At 34.9% G+C, this 13979-nt stretch overlaps 1 long non-coding RNA gene across 1 annotated transcript in view; it reads right to left on the minus strand.

Moving 5' to 3' along the window:
• Nucleotides 1–335: 335 nt before the first annotated feature.
• The window catches only part of LOC106727522, a 20478-nt gene continuing 6834 nt past the window's right edge, over nucleotides 336–13979 (minus strand). The window contains exons 2-3 of the long non-coding RNA XR_001363745.1: nucleotides 4690–4695; nucleotides 336–428 (exon numbers count right to left, since the gene is read on the minus strand). This is a non-coding gene — a long non-coding RNA (uncharacterized LOC106727522). The remainder of the gene's footprint in view (nucleotides 429–4689; nucleotides 4696–13979) is intronic.

The raw sequence follows: 13979 nt of genomic DNA on the forward strand, positions 1-13979 counted from the left end.
ACAAGGATTTTGTATATAGGACCCAAAAAGTATTGTGTTCAAAAGTATGATATAATTTTTTAACCTTATTAGTCATCCTCTATAAGACACCTTTTAAAAATGAAATGTAAGCATTATATGGAGAGAAAATAGTTGACATAGATTATTAGACAAAGGACTTGGGTACACACTTCATAAGACCTCTACAACTTCAAGATGGTTAATGATCCAGTAAAAAGGGGTAAAATATTTGAATAAACACTTGCCCAGAGAAAATATATGAATATCTTGTAATCATATGAAGAGACACAACATTAACAGTCATCAGGGAAAAGCAAATTAAAACCACAATGAGCCCTAGCCAGTTTGGCTCAGTGAATAGAGCATCAGCCTGCAGACTGAAGGGTCCCAGATTCAATTCTAGCCAAGGGCAGTACCTTGGTTATAGGCTCTGGCTGGGCCAAGCCCTGGTAAGGGTGCATGCAGGAGGCAACCAATCAATGTGTTTCTCTCACATTGATATTTCTTTCTGTCTTTCCCTCTTTCTTCCACTCTCTCTCTCAAAATCAATAGGAAGATATCCTTGGGTAAGTATTCAAAAACAAAAACAAAACCACAATGATATACCAATACACAACCACTAGAATGGTTAAAATCAAGACTTGTCAAGTATTGGTGAAGATGTGGAGTAACTTATTATCTCATACATTGCTAGTTAGAGTATAAAAGAGTTTGGAAATTTATAAACTTAAATATGCATTGCTCACATAATGAAGTAGTTTCATTTTTGGGTATTTACCAAGAGAAATGCAAACTGTATATATAGAGTGACTTGTACACAAATGGTCATATTGGTTTTATTTATAAAATTCCAACTAGAAACAATACAAATACCTATCAATCAAGTGAATGAATAAACATTGTGATGTATACTTAGTAATATTAAGGAAGAAAATGTTATTAAACACACAAAAAAGATGAATCTCATAAACAGTCTGCTGATTGAAAGTAGCCAGATATAAAAGTATAACCTCTATGATCTTACTCATATGAATTTTCAGATGGGCAAAACTAATCTTTAATCAGAGAAAGTAGGACAGTTGTTACCTCAGGCTGAAGAATAGGATGCAAAGCATGAGGATAATTTTAAAAAATCCTTCCAGGGTAACAGAAATATTTTATAATATTTATTAAAATGGTAGCTCCAAAATTAAATGTTTTGATACTTCATCAAAGTGTATAAAGAGACTAAAAACACCAGAAACAAAAAGATGTATACTGAAATCAGTTGGAAAAGAATTGACTGTTACACACGCATACACACACAGTGGGTTGTTTCTGAAACCCTACTTGACACCATACCAACAGGAATTAGAGATGAATTGGGTATACAACCCATTTCGATAATTTCATCAGCCATATCATACAACTACCTGCAATCAGGAAGACATCATGGTAACTTTAAATCTGAAAAACAAGTGCCAATGTATCCTTAGAGAAGGCATTTAAATAATCCCTTAAACTTAAAAAGTAAGGTAAAATAAGGAGTACAAGGCCAAATGCATGCATATTTCTTAAGGTTTAAAGAAAATTTAATTAAAGTTCTTTCAGGTGCCAGCTATTACTAGTCCTGCTAGTGTCCAAACCCTTTCTCAGAGTTCTAAGATAAAACACTGAGATTCCTGCACTATTGCTGATACATCAGTAGAAAATGTTGAGAAGCACTGACAAAAGTCAAAGTTAAATTACATGTGGGGTGGATAGGATTCAGTTTATCATACAAAGCAAAATAGATGAATTTGACTCCAAAAAAATTAGAGAACTATATATCAACATCACTTAGAACAAATAAAACAAATAACACACTAGAGGGAAAATTCCCTTGGGCTCTCCTGTTGCTTCTTCTTTGCCCTTCCTTGTTTCACTGTCCTACGTGTGTTTTTTGCTGTGGCCAATAAATTCTGGCTGGCTTTGTTGCACTTCTTCTCCTGACTGAAATATTTCCTTCAAGAAGACAAGAACAGAGGTCTCGACCTCTTACCGGTAGCACTAACAATAAAATGAACATATAAATCACTACACAGTAAGTACATGTATCAGTGATATAATGGATGCAACTATCTGCTGCATAGCAGGTAAAAATATCCTAATATTGGGGTTAAAAAAGTACAATAAAAATAATGAGTCAGAATATAATGTCTACAATTATCAGCACTAATATATTTTTTTAATTTTATTTTATTTTTTTACATTTTACAAATTCTATTGTATAGCAATATATGTTCAACTGCAACTTCCAGACAACTTGTGAATTAAGCACATTTGAAAAAATGCCTTTCCTGATCAGTAAATAAATACAATCTGACTACTGGAAAGAACTGTACTTAGTAATGTTAGTCAATGCTATAAAGAGCAAATGTTTAATGGTTAAAACAAAAAGGGTTATTTCTTAATGTTGAAAATAGGTTTGTTTTCCTTTGTATCACTACTTCCTATTGGTGATTCAGAAATTAAGCATCTTTTTTATACTGGGACCTTGCCATAGTGAACACATGCCTTGAAATTCACTTTGTGCATCTATTTAGTTGACAGGATGGGCCATAGTAAAGTGATTAATGCGGGAAGGTTTGATGGCCAAGGTCTAAAAGTTGTGCATGTATTTTCTGTTCATTCATGATTGATTATATTAGCCACATGGCTGTGTTTAATGTCAAGTATAGATAATATATTGCACAATGTATCATTGAAGATAATAAAACAGGCTTTGGTGGGCATCTAGCAATCTCCCCCACCAGATTTTTAAATCCATCTATCCTTACATTAAAATTTGTATTTATAAACAAATACAATTAAATAATTAAATGAAATTCTAGTATAAAACAATACAATAAAAAAAGAAGAAAATGCTAAACAAGCCTGGCTGGCATGGCTCGGGGTTGAATGTTAACCTATGAACCAGGAGGTCACAGTTGGATTCCAAGTCAAGGCACATGCCTGAGTTGTGGGCTCAATCCCCAGTAGGGGGTGTGCAGGAGGCAGCTGATCAATGATTCGCTCTCATCATTGATGTTTCTATCTCTCCCTCTCATTTCCTCTCTGAAATAAATAATAATATTTTTTAAAATTCTAAACCACAAGGCATGTGTACAGGTTATCTGTAATGAAATAACAAAGAGTAGATTTCTAATCCAGAAAAATAAGTGGCAGAGATCAATAGAATGATACATTCAAATAATAAGGTAACTGTTCAACAGGAAATCTAAAGACAACTAAGCTAAGAGTCTAAAGTAATGGTGAAGTAAAGACATTAAAAACAAAGACACTAATGGCTTCCAGATCCTCCCAGAAAGAAGGGCTAACCATGCACTTCACCAAAAGGAAGAAAACAAGAAAGAAATGTGAGCAAATGATTTAGTAAATCTAAATTATAATGAACTGCAGAAGTAGTTGAATATGTGATGCATGTATTTAGAGACCATATTATTCTTATGCTCTATTTAAAGAGAAATTACAATAAATGTAGGTTAATACAAACCTAATAAGATAAAGAATCTCTCCCTATATTATTTGATTTTGACAAATGCTGACTATACTTTATGGTCTCTTACACATACAAAGTGTCTTCCTGTCCAATAAAACCGTAATATGCAAATGGACTGAATGGCGGAACAACTGAACAACCGAACAACTGGTCGCTATGACATGCGCTGACCAAGTTCTGGTGATCCCAGGCATTCCTTGGTCTTTATAGCAGGATAACGGCAACCTCTGCCTCCAACTTCAAACTGTCTACCTGCGTGTGTTTTTGTGTACTTCATGCTTCTTTATAAGGACACCACTCATAGGACTTAGAGCCTTTATGCTGTTGCTTTAAGCCATTGACCTGAAATGAGATGCTGAAAGTTCTACTTTGGGCTTCCAAACAAAATATAAATAATTTATAAAAGCCTTGCACTGCCTGTGCCTCCTTTAATCTGTTAGTCTTAGGTAGAAGAAATAACCCCATTTGATTTATTCAATGTTGAGTAAAAGGGGAAAAGATGGATCATTGTATTTCCAATGATCATAAAGAAGTCAAGGACACTTTACCTTTCTTAGTTGCTTTCAATAAGATAGAATATAGATGAAAAAAATTAATGGTAATTAAAGTGATCGAATTGTATGCTCGGCATGCCTTTCCATGACTATGAGAAATGTTAAAAGTTGCAATTAGAATTCCTCTCTGAAAGGATATTATCACTAAGGGCAAACGTGCATTGGGTCATTTTCAGCTGTTCTGCTGAGTTTCGGTTATATTGGCATCCATCTTTAATGTGTGATCATAGCCCTAAAGCATAAATCCAGACCTTAAGATTTCAGATCAATTCAAAACCTCTTTTCTTTTCTAATGCTGCTAAACTATATGCAAAATCTGGCATCTTTTCCTTCTTTAAATTTCTATATTCATTAGTAGAGAAAAATGTTCCTGTAATAAAAACTACTGAATACCTTATTTTCCATAGACGTTTCCAAATCATGATTCTCTTTATGGGGTGATTCGGTTTGTTAATGTTCCATGGGGTAGTAGAAATAATATACCTTTTTTTCTATATCAGATGGGTACTAACCTTCAATTCCCGTTCTCATCAAGATTCTTTATTGTCTATTTTAAGCAGATTTTTAAAATACCCCGAGAAGCCATGCCCTTCGCAGCTGTCTAAAACCGTAAACCATATCCTTCATCTCATTTATCTTGGACATATTGCTCTAGTCTATTGAATTTATTATCACATGAAATAAATGTCCAGAGATAAAGATTCCAACATATTCAAGCAAGAATAAAGTAAACAAAAATTGGATCAATGTTTGCCAACATTAGCACAAAGTATAAGAATAGTATAGATATATAATTTGAAAGTTTATTGCCATGTAATCCTTATTAATTATAAAGGGGAAAACAACTTCACAGTTGAGAAACTTGTCAGTCATCAACTTAACCAAGCATACACAGTTAATATGACTAGTAATGACTCAAATTAACAACATCCACCTACTGTGGTAAACCATCACTTCCACTGTATTCTTACTAAAAATACATAACACAATCAGGAGAAAACACAACATACACCTTCATTAAAGGACATTCTACAAAGTTTTCAGGTCATGAAAAGCAAAGAAACAATGAGGAACTGCATTGGAAGAGATTAGGGAGACATGACAGCTAAATGCATGATTTGATCCTAAATCAGATTCTGGACCAGGAAAAGGAAATTAGTCAGACAATTCAAATAATTTGAATAAAATTGACAGATTAGTTATTTGTATTGTGCCAATTCAGTTTTCAGGGGTTTAGAATTGGCTATATGACATTAAGTTTTAAAGAAACTGAATGAAAGCTATATGAAAATTCTTTGAAATATTTTGTGTATCTGAATTTATTTTAAAATAAAAACTTTAAAAAAGCATTGATAACACAAAGATTGTGACAGATATTAGACTATTTAAATAAAACTGGGGATAAGCATACACAAAATTCTAGTACTTTTTTCATTTTAAAACCATTATCTTAAAATATAATATCAGCCCTAACCGGTTTGGCTTAGTTCAGTGGTCGCCAACCGATGGTCCGTGGACCACTGGTGGTCCGTGAGGTCCGAAAGGTTGGCGACTGCTGGCTTAGTGTATAGAGCTTCAGCCTACAGACTGAAAGATCCTGAGTTTGATTCCAGTCAAGGGCATGTACCTAAGTTGCAGGTTCCTCCCTGGCTGGGCCATGGTCAGGGCACGTGCAGGAGGCAACCAATCAATGTGTTTATCTCACATCGATATTTCTCCCTGTCTTTTCCTCTCTATTCCACTCTCTCTAAAAAATCAATGGAAAAATACCCTTGGGTGAGGATTAATATATATACATATCCAGATATTCATCTTCTGTGAGCAACTATAATACCCTCAATAAAGCGTAAGGATTAGCTCATTAATTTAGGAATTTAGAATTGCAAACTTTGTAATTATTAATATATTATACATACATATATGTGTGTATGTACATGTGTGCATGTTATTCTGGAGCAAGTAAAAGACAGAGGTTTGATGAGAGCTTTAGAGAAAATGAAGATTCAGTTACGAAAAGGCAATAAAGGAATAAAGAATGTGATGACGACGCTATAGCTGCAAGGTTTGCTGAAATGACTATGAGTATTACTCAAAATAAAAATGAATAGCTACAGCAATATATATGACTCCTCTCAGAGATGGAAGAGCAAACTTGGCATCAAAATCCTTCCAGTGAAAAACTAACAGAAAAAAGTGCATTGATTGTTTAGCTAGTGTGACAGATGACATCACACTGAGGGTGACTCTGAAAATGATCCAGAAGTTTTAGAACCAGAATTGGAAATGAAGGTGAGATTACAAAGACCAATCAAAGCTACAACACTAGAAAAAGATAAACTGAATTTAAACAATTTCTAAATTATATAAGTGAGGAGAGATGATAGAAGTGGTTTACTTGCTAAATTATTCATTAAAATTATATTAAGATATTCAATTATTTGCTTTAACAAAATTCTTCTCTTTCTCTCTCCTCACTCCCTCCTTCCCTCCCTCCTACCCCCCATTGTAGTCAAGTAAGTTTATAAATCTAACACATTTTTATATGAAAAATAAGAAAAGAAATAAACTGCAGTAAATCTTAAAGAACAAAATTTATTTCTGGAAGATATTCAAGCAAGAAGCAGTAATTAAGTTTTGTTCTCTAAAACATGAAAACAATGACTTATAAAGTTGTGGCTGATTCTTTTACACAGGACTAAGTGATAGATAACCTCATTTGTATGCCAGTTATATATTTTGCTTGTCTTCACCTGAGGAATCCCATAACAATTTGGCTTCATATAAATAAATAGCTTACAAGAAATTATATTTTCAGTGATTTAGGAAGTTCAAATACAGTCAACCTTAAATATTGGAAGGTCAGTCTTTCAAACATACTAATTGAATTATTTTAAATTGCAAAGTGCATAGATTCTTTGATCTGATGAAAACTAATCTGGCCAAAATTCTGCCTTATTTTTCTCTTTCAATTTGTTTTCTTTTCAAATGCTATGATATAAAGTAACTGGAAATATATTTGAAAAATTATATATTCATGTATACAGTTTATTTTATCAAATATCTATACCTACAACTCAAGTTATCTTTTATTTTAAACTTTCTTCTGATCTCAAGATTCATAGGCTATTACCAGACCTGAACAAGGTTTATAAGTATTTTCCTCTAAGTTGATGTAGATTTGGCATTCTCATTTGTTCTATTGCCTGAAGTGAAGTTATAAACACCTGAACTTAATTTTATTTTAAAGGAAGTGTTATCTCAATAGACTTTGAATTTGTCAATCAAATCTATTTCTTTTTCTTCCCTTGTCCTTGAAATAACTTTTCTTCTCTAAACTTCTACATTGTTATAGGAGCCAAAATATACAATCACTATGCAAAAGTTTACCATTTATGTAATAAGTGAAAAAGCAGAAGAAACATTCAATGTTATAATTAATTTTATTATAAGCCAAATATTCTTATATGCATTTTTAAAGAACTGCTTTACATTGTGTTTTTTTTATTTAAATCAGAGTAGAATAATAAAATGAAAATATTTGGCATAAATGTTAAAACTATAAGTTATTATAATGTACACAATAATGATTTTTTAAATATATTTTTATTGATTTCAGAGAGGAAGGGAGAAAGAGCTAGAAACATCAATGATGAGAGAAAATTATTGATTGGCTGCCTCCCACACGCCCTCCACCGGGGATCGAGCCCGCAACCCAGGCATGTGCCCCCAACTGGAATTGAACCTGGGACCCCTCAGTCCACAGACTGACACTCTATCATCTGAGCCAAACCAGATAGGGCCACAATAATAATTTCTTTTCAGGAAATCTGTGCCTCAGCATGTTTTGCTCCTTAATTTAATGGCCAGAATCATCCACAGTTAAATAATTTTCTACATAAACATCTATTTTTTCATATATAAATAAATCTTCTATATAAATTTATAACTATCCACACATGCATAGAAAATTATAATAATAACATAAAATATGCTCTTCATAGGTTTCAGAAGCTTTTTCTCCCTTTGAGCAGTATACAACGAATGTATTTCAGATCGCTAATACATATATGCAACTAATTCTTTTGAATTATTATATTTATTGTAATGAGTATAATTAACTTTATTTCCATATGTTATAAAAATTCTACTCCAAATATTTTTAAACTCCTCCCCCAATCAGTTGTGCATGAGTGTAGCTCTTTATCGTCACTGTAATATATTCTAGAAATTATCAGACTCTATAATACTTGCTGATGTGACAGAAAACTGTTGTGTGCTTTTGTCTTAACTTACACTCTATGATTACAGTAAATATGAGCATCTTTGTTATAAGTTTATTTGCCATGTGTCTTTCTTCTTTTGTGAAATGACTTTCCATGACCCATCTTCGGATATTTCCTTACTAATTCATATTAGCTCTTTATATATTCAGGTTCATTAATTTTGTTTTCAAAATTATTATCAATATTTTCTCTCATTCTCTAAAGTTTTAATTTTAAAAATTCATTATATAGTAGTTTTTAAATAGCTTTTAGATGTTCTATGTTACAAAAAATGTGCTCTAGTCAAACACACAAACAAAAGCATTCTTATGTTTTTGAAAATGACTTTGGCATATAGTCTTTATGTTTTAAAATGACTTATCTTTCTTATAAACAGAACATGGAGAAAGTTAGATGGCAGGAAAATGCCAAAATATGCCATGCTCACAGTTGTATTTGGTTAGAGGAAACCAGCTGTATCTTCAAAATTCCTGAACATGCATAACCGTGAAATATACACATATTATCTCACCTAATAAACAGATTTGGAAATACACATTCTATATAAATAACCAAAAATTAAATACATCTAGAATGCATCAAAATTTTTTTATAACTGTAAAAACTTGGAAAAAATAAAAATGGGTGCATATCTTATAGATTTGATTGTTTATAAGGTAAATGTGGAAATATAGAAGTCAAACTGAATGGGAATCAACATGAACCAAGCAAGGCTTGTAAGTGCCACTCAGTAGGCTGCGTTTTCTTCTGGATAACTAGAGGCCCAGGGCACAAAATCATTTGCGTGTAGGGTCCCTAGGCCTAGCCTGTGATCAGTCCCTCCCTGCCACCGCTCACTCCAGCTCCCTGTGGTTCCCTGTCTGCCATCCAGTGATCAGAGCCTGCGGGCTGGGGCGAGGGACCGAGAGGTGGTCTATGCACCTCATAGCAACTGGTCAATCAGTCGTTCTGGTCGTTATGCCATTATGGTAGCTGGCCTTTTATTATATAGGATAGTTATCTCTTGATACTATTTGCACATTTATCTTTGCTAGCATTATTAGTTTTAATGGTCTGCTTAATACCATTTCCCTTATCTCATGGGTTCTTCTTGGGTCCAATTTTCACATGTCTTATTTTATTTTGCTGGGGTATGTCCTTTAATAATTCTTTCAGAGCTTTGTCAAATTTGAATCCTTAATTCTCTCTGTCTCTCTCTCTCTCTGTCATATTTTCATTCACAGATTATAAGTACCTTTATTCCATGAGATGTTTGCTCATTACCATGACTGGAGTAACAGGGTATACTATTATCTACTCTGAACCTCCTTGTTTTCAATTAGCCTATAGCTCCAGCATAACAAAGGCATGACTAGATGTATTACATCAACTTAATGTTGAATGGAAATAAATTCAATTTTATTGCATCCTAGTTAAAACTAAGAAAAAATATAGACTTTCACCGCAAAATTTCCTACTAGGTCTATAGCCAACAATTTGTTTTAGAAAATACAGTTTCATATCAAACACACACTATATTCGTGGTGTAGAAGATGTCAGTGTACGTGGGAGGCCATAGCAGAAGTGCCCCAGCAGGACTGATGTCTTTTAGCACATTCCGCACTGACCAAATATCCATCATGTAAAGTGTAGTGTGAAAGAGTTACATAGAGGCAGAAGCATTTTTCTAGGCTAATTGGGAAGTGGCAGTGATTTAGCGGAATCATCAGCCTGACTGAAATTTCAAAACAAACAAAGAACTTCACCTTGAGACTTTTCCAACTTTAGGGAAATAAGGTAGATGGAGAATGGTACTGGCTCTTAGTTAATTTCATCCATGTCATATGAGGCATTTTCCAGATATATGCTGGAGAGAAGATTCTGTAGGTGGTTGTTTCTGTGCAATTAACAAAATTTCATTACATAGTCTCCAGGACTGCACCCACGAAGGCTCCCATGAAGGTTCCCACAAGGGAATATACACCCCATGTTACCCCTCTTCTTTCTATACATCCTCCTGGGTATTCTCTCAATCTGCTGCCTTTATTTGTTACTCTTGAAGTTTTAGCATAATTTGGCTGAACATAAAATTATTGGTTCTTAACCTTGTTTCTGAGAACATCCTGCACTCTGCCTCAAATGCTTTTTGTTTGTTTGTTTGTTTGTTTGTTTGTGTTTTTCTCTTTGATTCTGGCAATCAATTCTACTGTGTCTAATTAGTTATTTTTCTTACAGCCTGCTACATGTGTATTGATGCAATGTTCTTTAGTATTCATCTAAAGGCATCATTTATTAAAGACAATAACACAGTTGATGTTTCTTTTCATCATAGTTCCGTTTGAGTGTGGAGGGAGAATTACTGTTTCACTTTTAAGGTGACTGCTGTCTTACTATTTATGGCTTTATATTTATCTTTGAGTTTGAGATGTTTCCACTTAGTGCTTGTTTTCTGGTTACAGAAGTAGAAGTATGTCATGTTCAGATGTTGAGTGTGAACATGACTAATTGTTGGCATGATGCAGGTACATTATTTTTCCTGCTAGTTTCCAACCATTCAAATCCCCATTCTCTTTAGCTCAAGAATTCATATTGGTTCTTTGAGACTATGGCAAGTATTATCTGTATTCTGTGCTCTAGCCGTGAGGACAGGGTCGAAAATAAGGCCAGATAACCTAGATGCTCCATATTCAATGCCCAGGTAAATACTGATGGCTGCCCCAGAGCCCACTGCTGATCCTGTATCCACTACTACCAAGCCACGTGCATGTGAAACTGACCCTGTCTTTCTATATTTCCTTTTACTGTGCATGATTTACAGAGTGATTTCCTACATAGATCAGGGCATAGTGTTTCCTACTGCTGCATAACAAGTTGTCGTATACTGAGCAACTTTAAGCTTTAAAACATCCATTTATCATCTCACAAGTCTGAGTATGTTGGACTGGGTCCTCAGCTTAGGTACTCACAAGGCTGAAATACATGTGTTAGCTAGGCTATATTCTTTCTGGAGGAGCCTGCTTCCAAATCTATTCAATTGTTGGCCGCATGTAGTTGTGTTAGGTTTGGGACTGAGGCCTCCTGGACATCAGTGTGGTCATTCTCAGCTTTGAGGGATCACCATATTCCTTGAGTCATGACTCTCTCCATCTTCAAACCCAGTAATGGTACCATGAATTGTTCTTATGTTTCAAATTTCTCTGACCCTGTCTTCTGCCACCAGTAGGAGAAAATTCGCTTCTATTTTTAGGGCTCCAGTTATTGCAATGGGCCCAACCAAGATAATCTATTTTATGTCCAACCATGTCATATCTATATATACAAAAGGCTAATATGCAAAGTGTCCCCTTGGGAGTTCGACTGGGAGACCGGGAGTTCAATTGCTCACTATGTTGTGCACTGACCACCAGGGGACGGTGCAAAATGAAGAAAGGCCCCAGCCGGTGGCCAGCAGCCAGGGAAGGAAGGCCCCGGCCAGCAGCCAGAAGGCCCGATTGGCCCTGATCGCCAGCCAGGCCTAGGGACCCTACCTATGCACTAATTTTGTGCATGGGGCCTCTAGTAACATAATAACACAAATCATGGGATTTGTACCTCATCACATTCATAGATTCTGGGGATTAGGATGGAAAATCTTTGCATTGACAATTTAGAAATTTGACCGACCACACTATGTTTTTTGACTTTCAAAGATTTTTCAGAATTCTGACTTACTACCAGAGTCATTCATGTTTTTTGTTGTTATTGTTGTTTTGACATTGATCTGGATATATTTCTTGACAAACCTATATTATGTGTGTGTTTTTATAAATATTTATAATAATTTCTAAATATTTGAGGTAGAAATAGAAATCTATAGAATCATTCACTTATTTAAGATTTTATTAATGCTAAATTATTGAAGGGTCCAGAGATATGAGATGACACATGAAGTTGTTGTTTTTTTTTAATATGGATATTTTTATGGTGACAGGCATATAGTTCATCAATTAATAAATATGGCCAAACACTGGGTAGATGAGAACCATGGCAATTTATTGGTCACAGATACAACCACATGACACCTCATGCCATGTAGGGTCACACACAGAGGTTGTGTTCAGAAACAGAGTGAACAAGGAACCATAGAAGGCTGGATTTGTATTATCACAAAGGGGAGGGGGGGTACCTCCCGATTTCTATGAGACTGTCTTGTTTGAATAATTCTGTAGGCGGTGGGGAAGTAAAACTCACTGCTCAGGATTCAGCTGAAACAGTTCGGGTCTCCACAATAAGAAGGTTGTTTGGCAGAGGGACCTTATCCTTGGAAGCAGAATGGGGAAAGGAACTTGCAATTGGGTCATTCAAAGCACTCCTGGTTTTACCAGATGTCAGAGCAGCTCATGAACCTTAATTTGATGTCTTACACCACATGGTAAAATTCTTAGCAGATAATTAAAATCATTAGGATGCTAATCAACTAGGAAGTCATAGGAGATAGGAGGGTGAGAGAAGGCTTTATTGTGGAACTGGCATTTAAACTGAGATCTGGATGATAAGGAGGAGATAGGAATGTGAAGGTCAGGAAAGGCACATTCTATGTATGTATGTATGTATGTATGTATGTATGTATGTATTTATGTATTTATTATTTATTTATAAGGCACATTTTAAAGAAGTAGATCCAATATGGAGGACCTTAGGTAGAAATAAATTTCCCTTGATGAAGAAAGAGTTGCAGTGAGATTGTAATGTCATGAAGAGTGAGGGAATGATGAAAGTTGAACCTGAAAGCTAAATGATTTTGGCTTTGTGAAATAATTTTTAAACCAGAACAAGGAATCATTGGTTTATATCCTGTGTAGGTTTGGAAGCTACTGGAGGGATTTAAACAGGGAAGTCATGGGCAACATAAATTTTTAAATTAGGAGAGGATGAGAAGGGCTAGTAACCATATACATTTAGAGAAGAGAAGGGACTAATTACCCAGGTTAACAAAAGCACTCTCACCTTTAGTGAGGAGGGACCAGCAAAATAAAATGTGCCACCTGCCACAGGCACACAAACATTTAATTACTTCTTTAGGCTTACAATTATGAAATGTAAATTTGGTATCATTTATATTATATGATGATTGGTAACGAAAGGTAAAAGAAAATTATTATACTGAAGAAGGGGCACTAATAACCAATAACTTTAAAATTCATAGAAATTTCCCTAGCCAATTTTGCTCAGTTGTTAGAGTGTCAACCTGCAGACTGCAGGGTCGCAGGTTCAATTCCAATCAAGGGCAAGTACCTTGGTTGCAGGCTTGTAGACTCCATTTCTGATTGAAGCAGGAGGCAGCCAATCCACATGTGTCTCTCACATTGATGTTTCTCTCTGTCTGTCTTCTTCCCCTCTCTTACACTCTCTCTAAGAACCAATGGGGAAAAGAAATATCCTCAGGTGAGGATTAACAACAACAAAAAATTCATAGAAATTAAGGTATTTATTTTTAATATTAGAAAAGTTAATCTACACTAATAAAAGAGAAACATGGTAAGTAGCATACGACTGCTACCCTTCCCATTGGCTAATCAGCATATCCTTATGCAAATTAACTGTCAGCCAAGATGGCGGCCGGCAGCCATCCACTGAAGCGAACAGGGAGGCTTGCTTGCTCCA

The sequence above is a fragment of the Myotis brandtii genome, unplaced genomic scaffold (genome assembly GCF_000412655.1).
Source record: "Myotis brandtii unplaced genomic scaffold, ASM41265v1 scaffold440, whole genome shotgun sequence".
Lineage (NCBI taxonomy): Eukaryota > Metazoa > Chordata > Mammalia > Chiroptera > Vespertilionidae > Myotis > Myotis brandtii.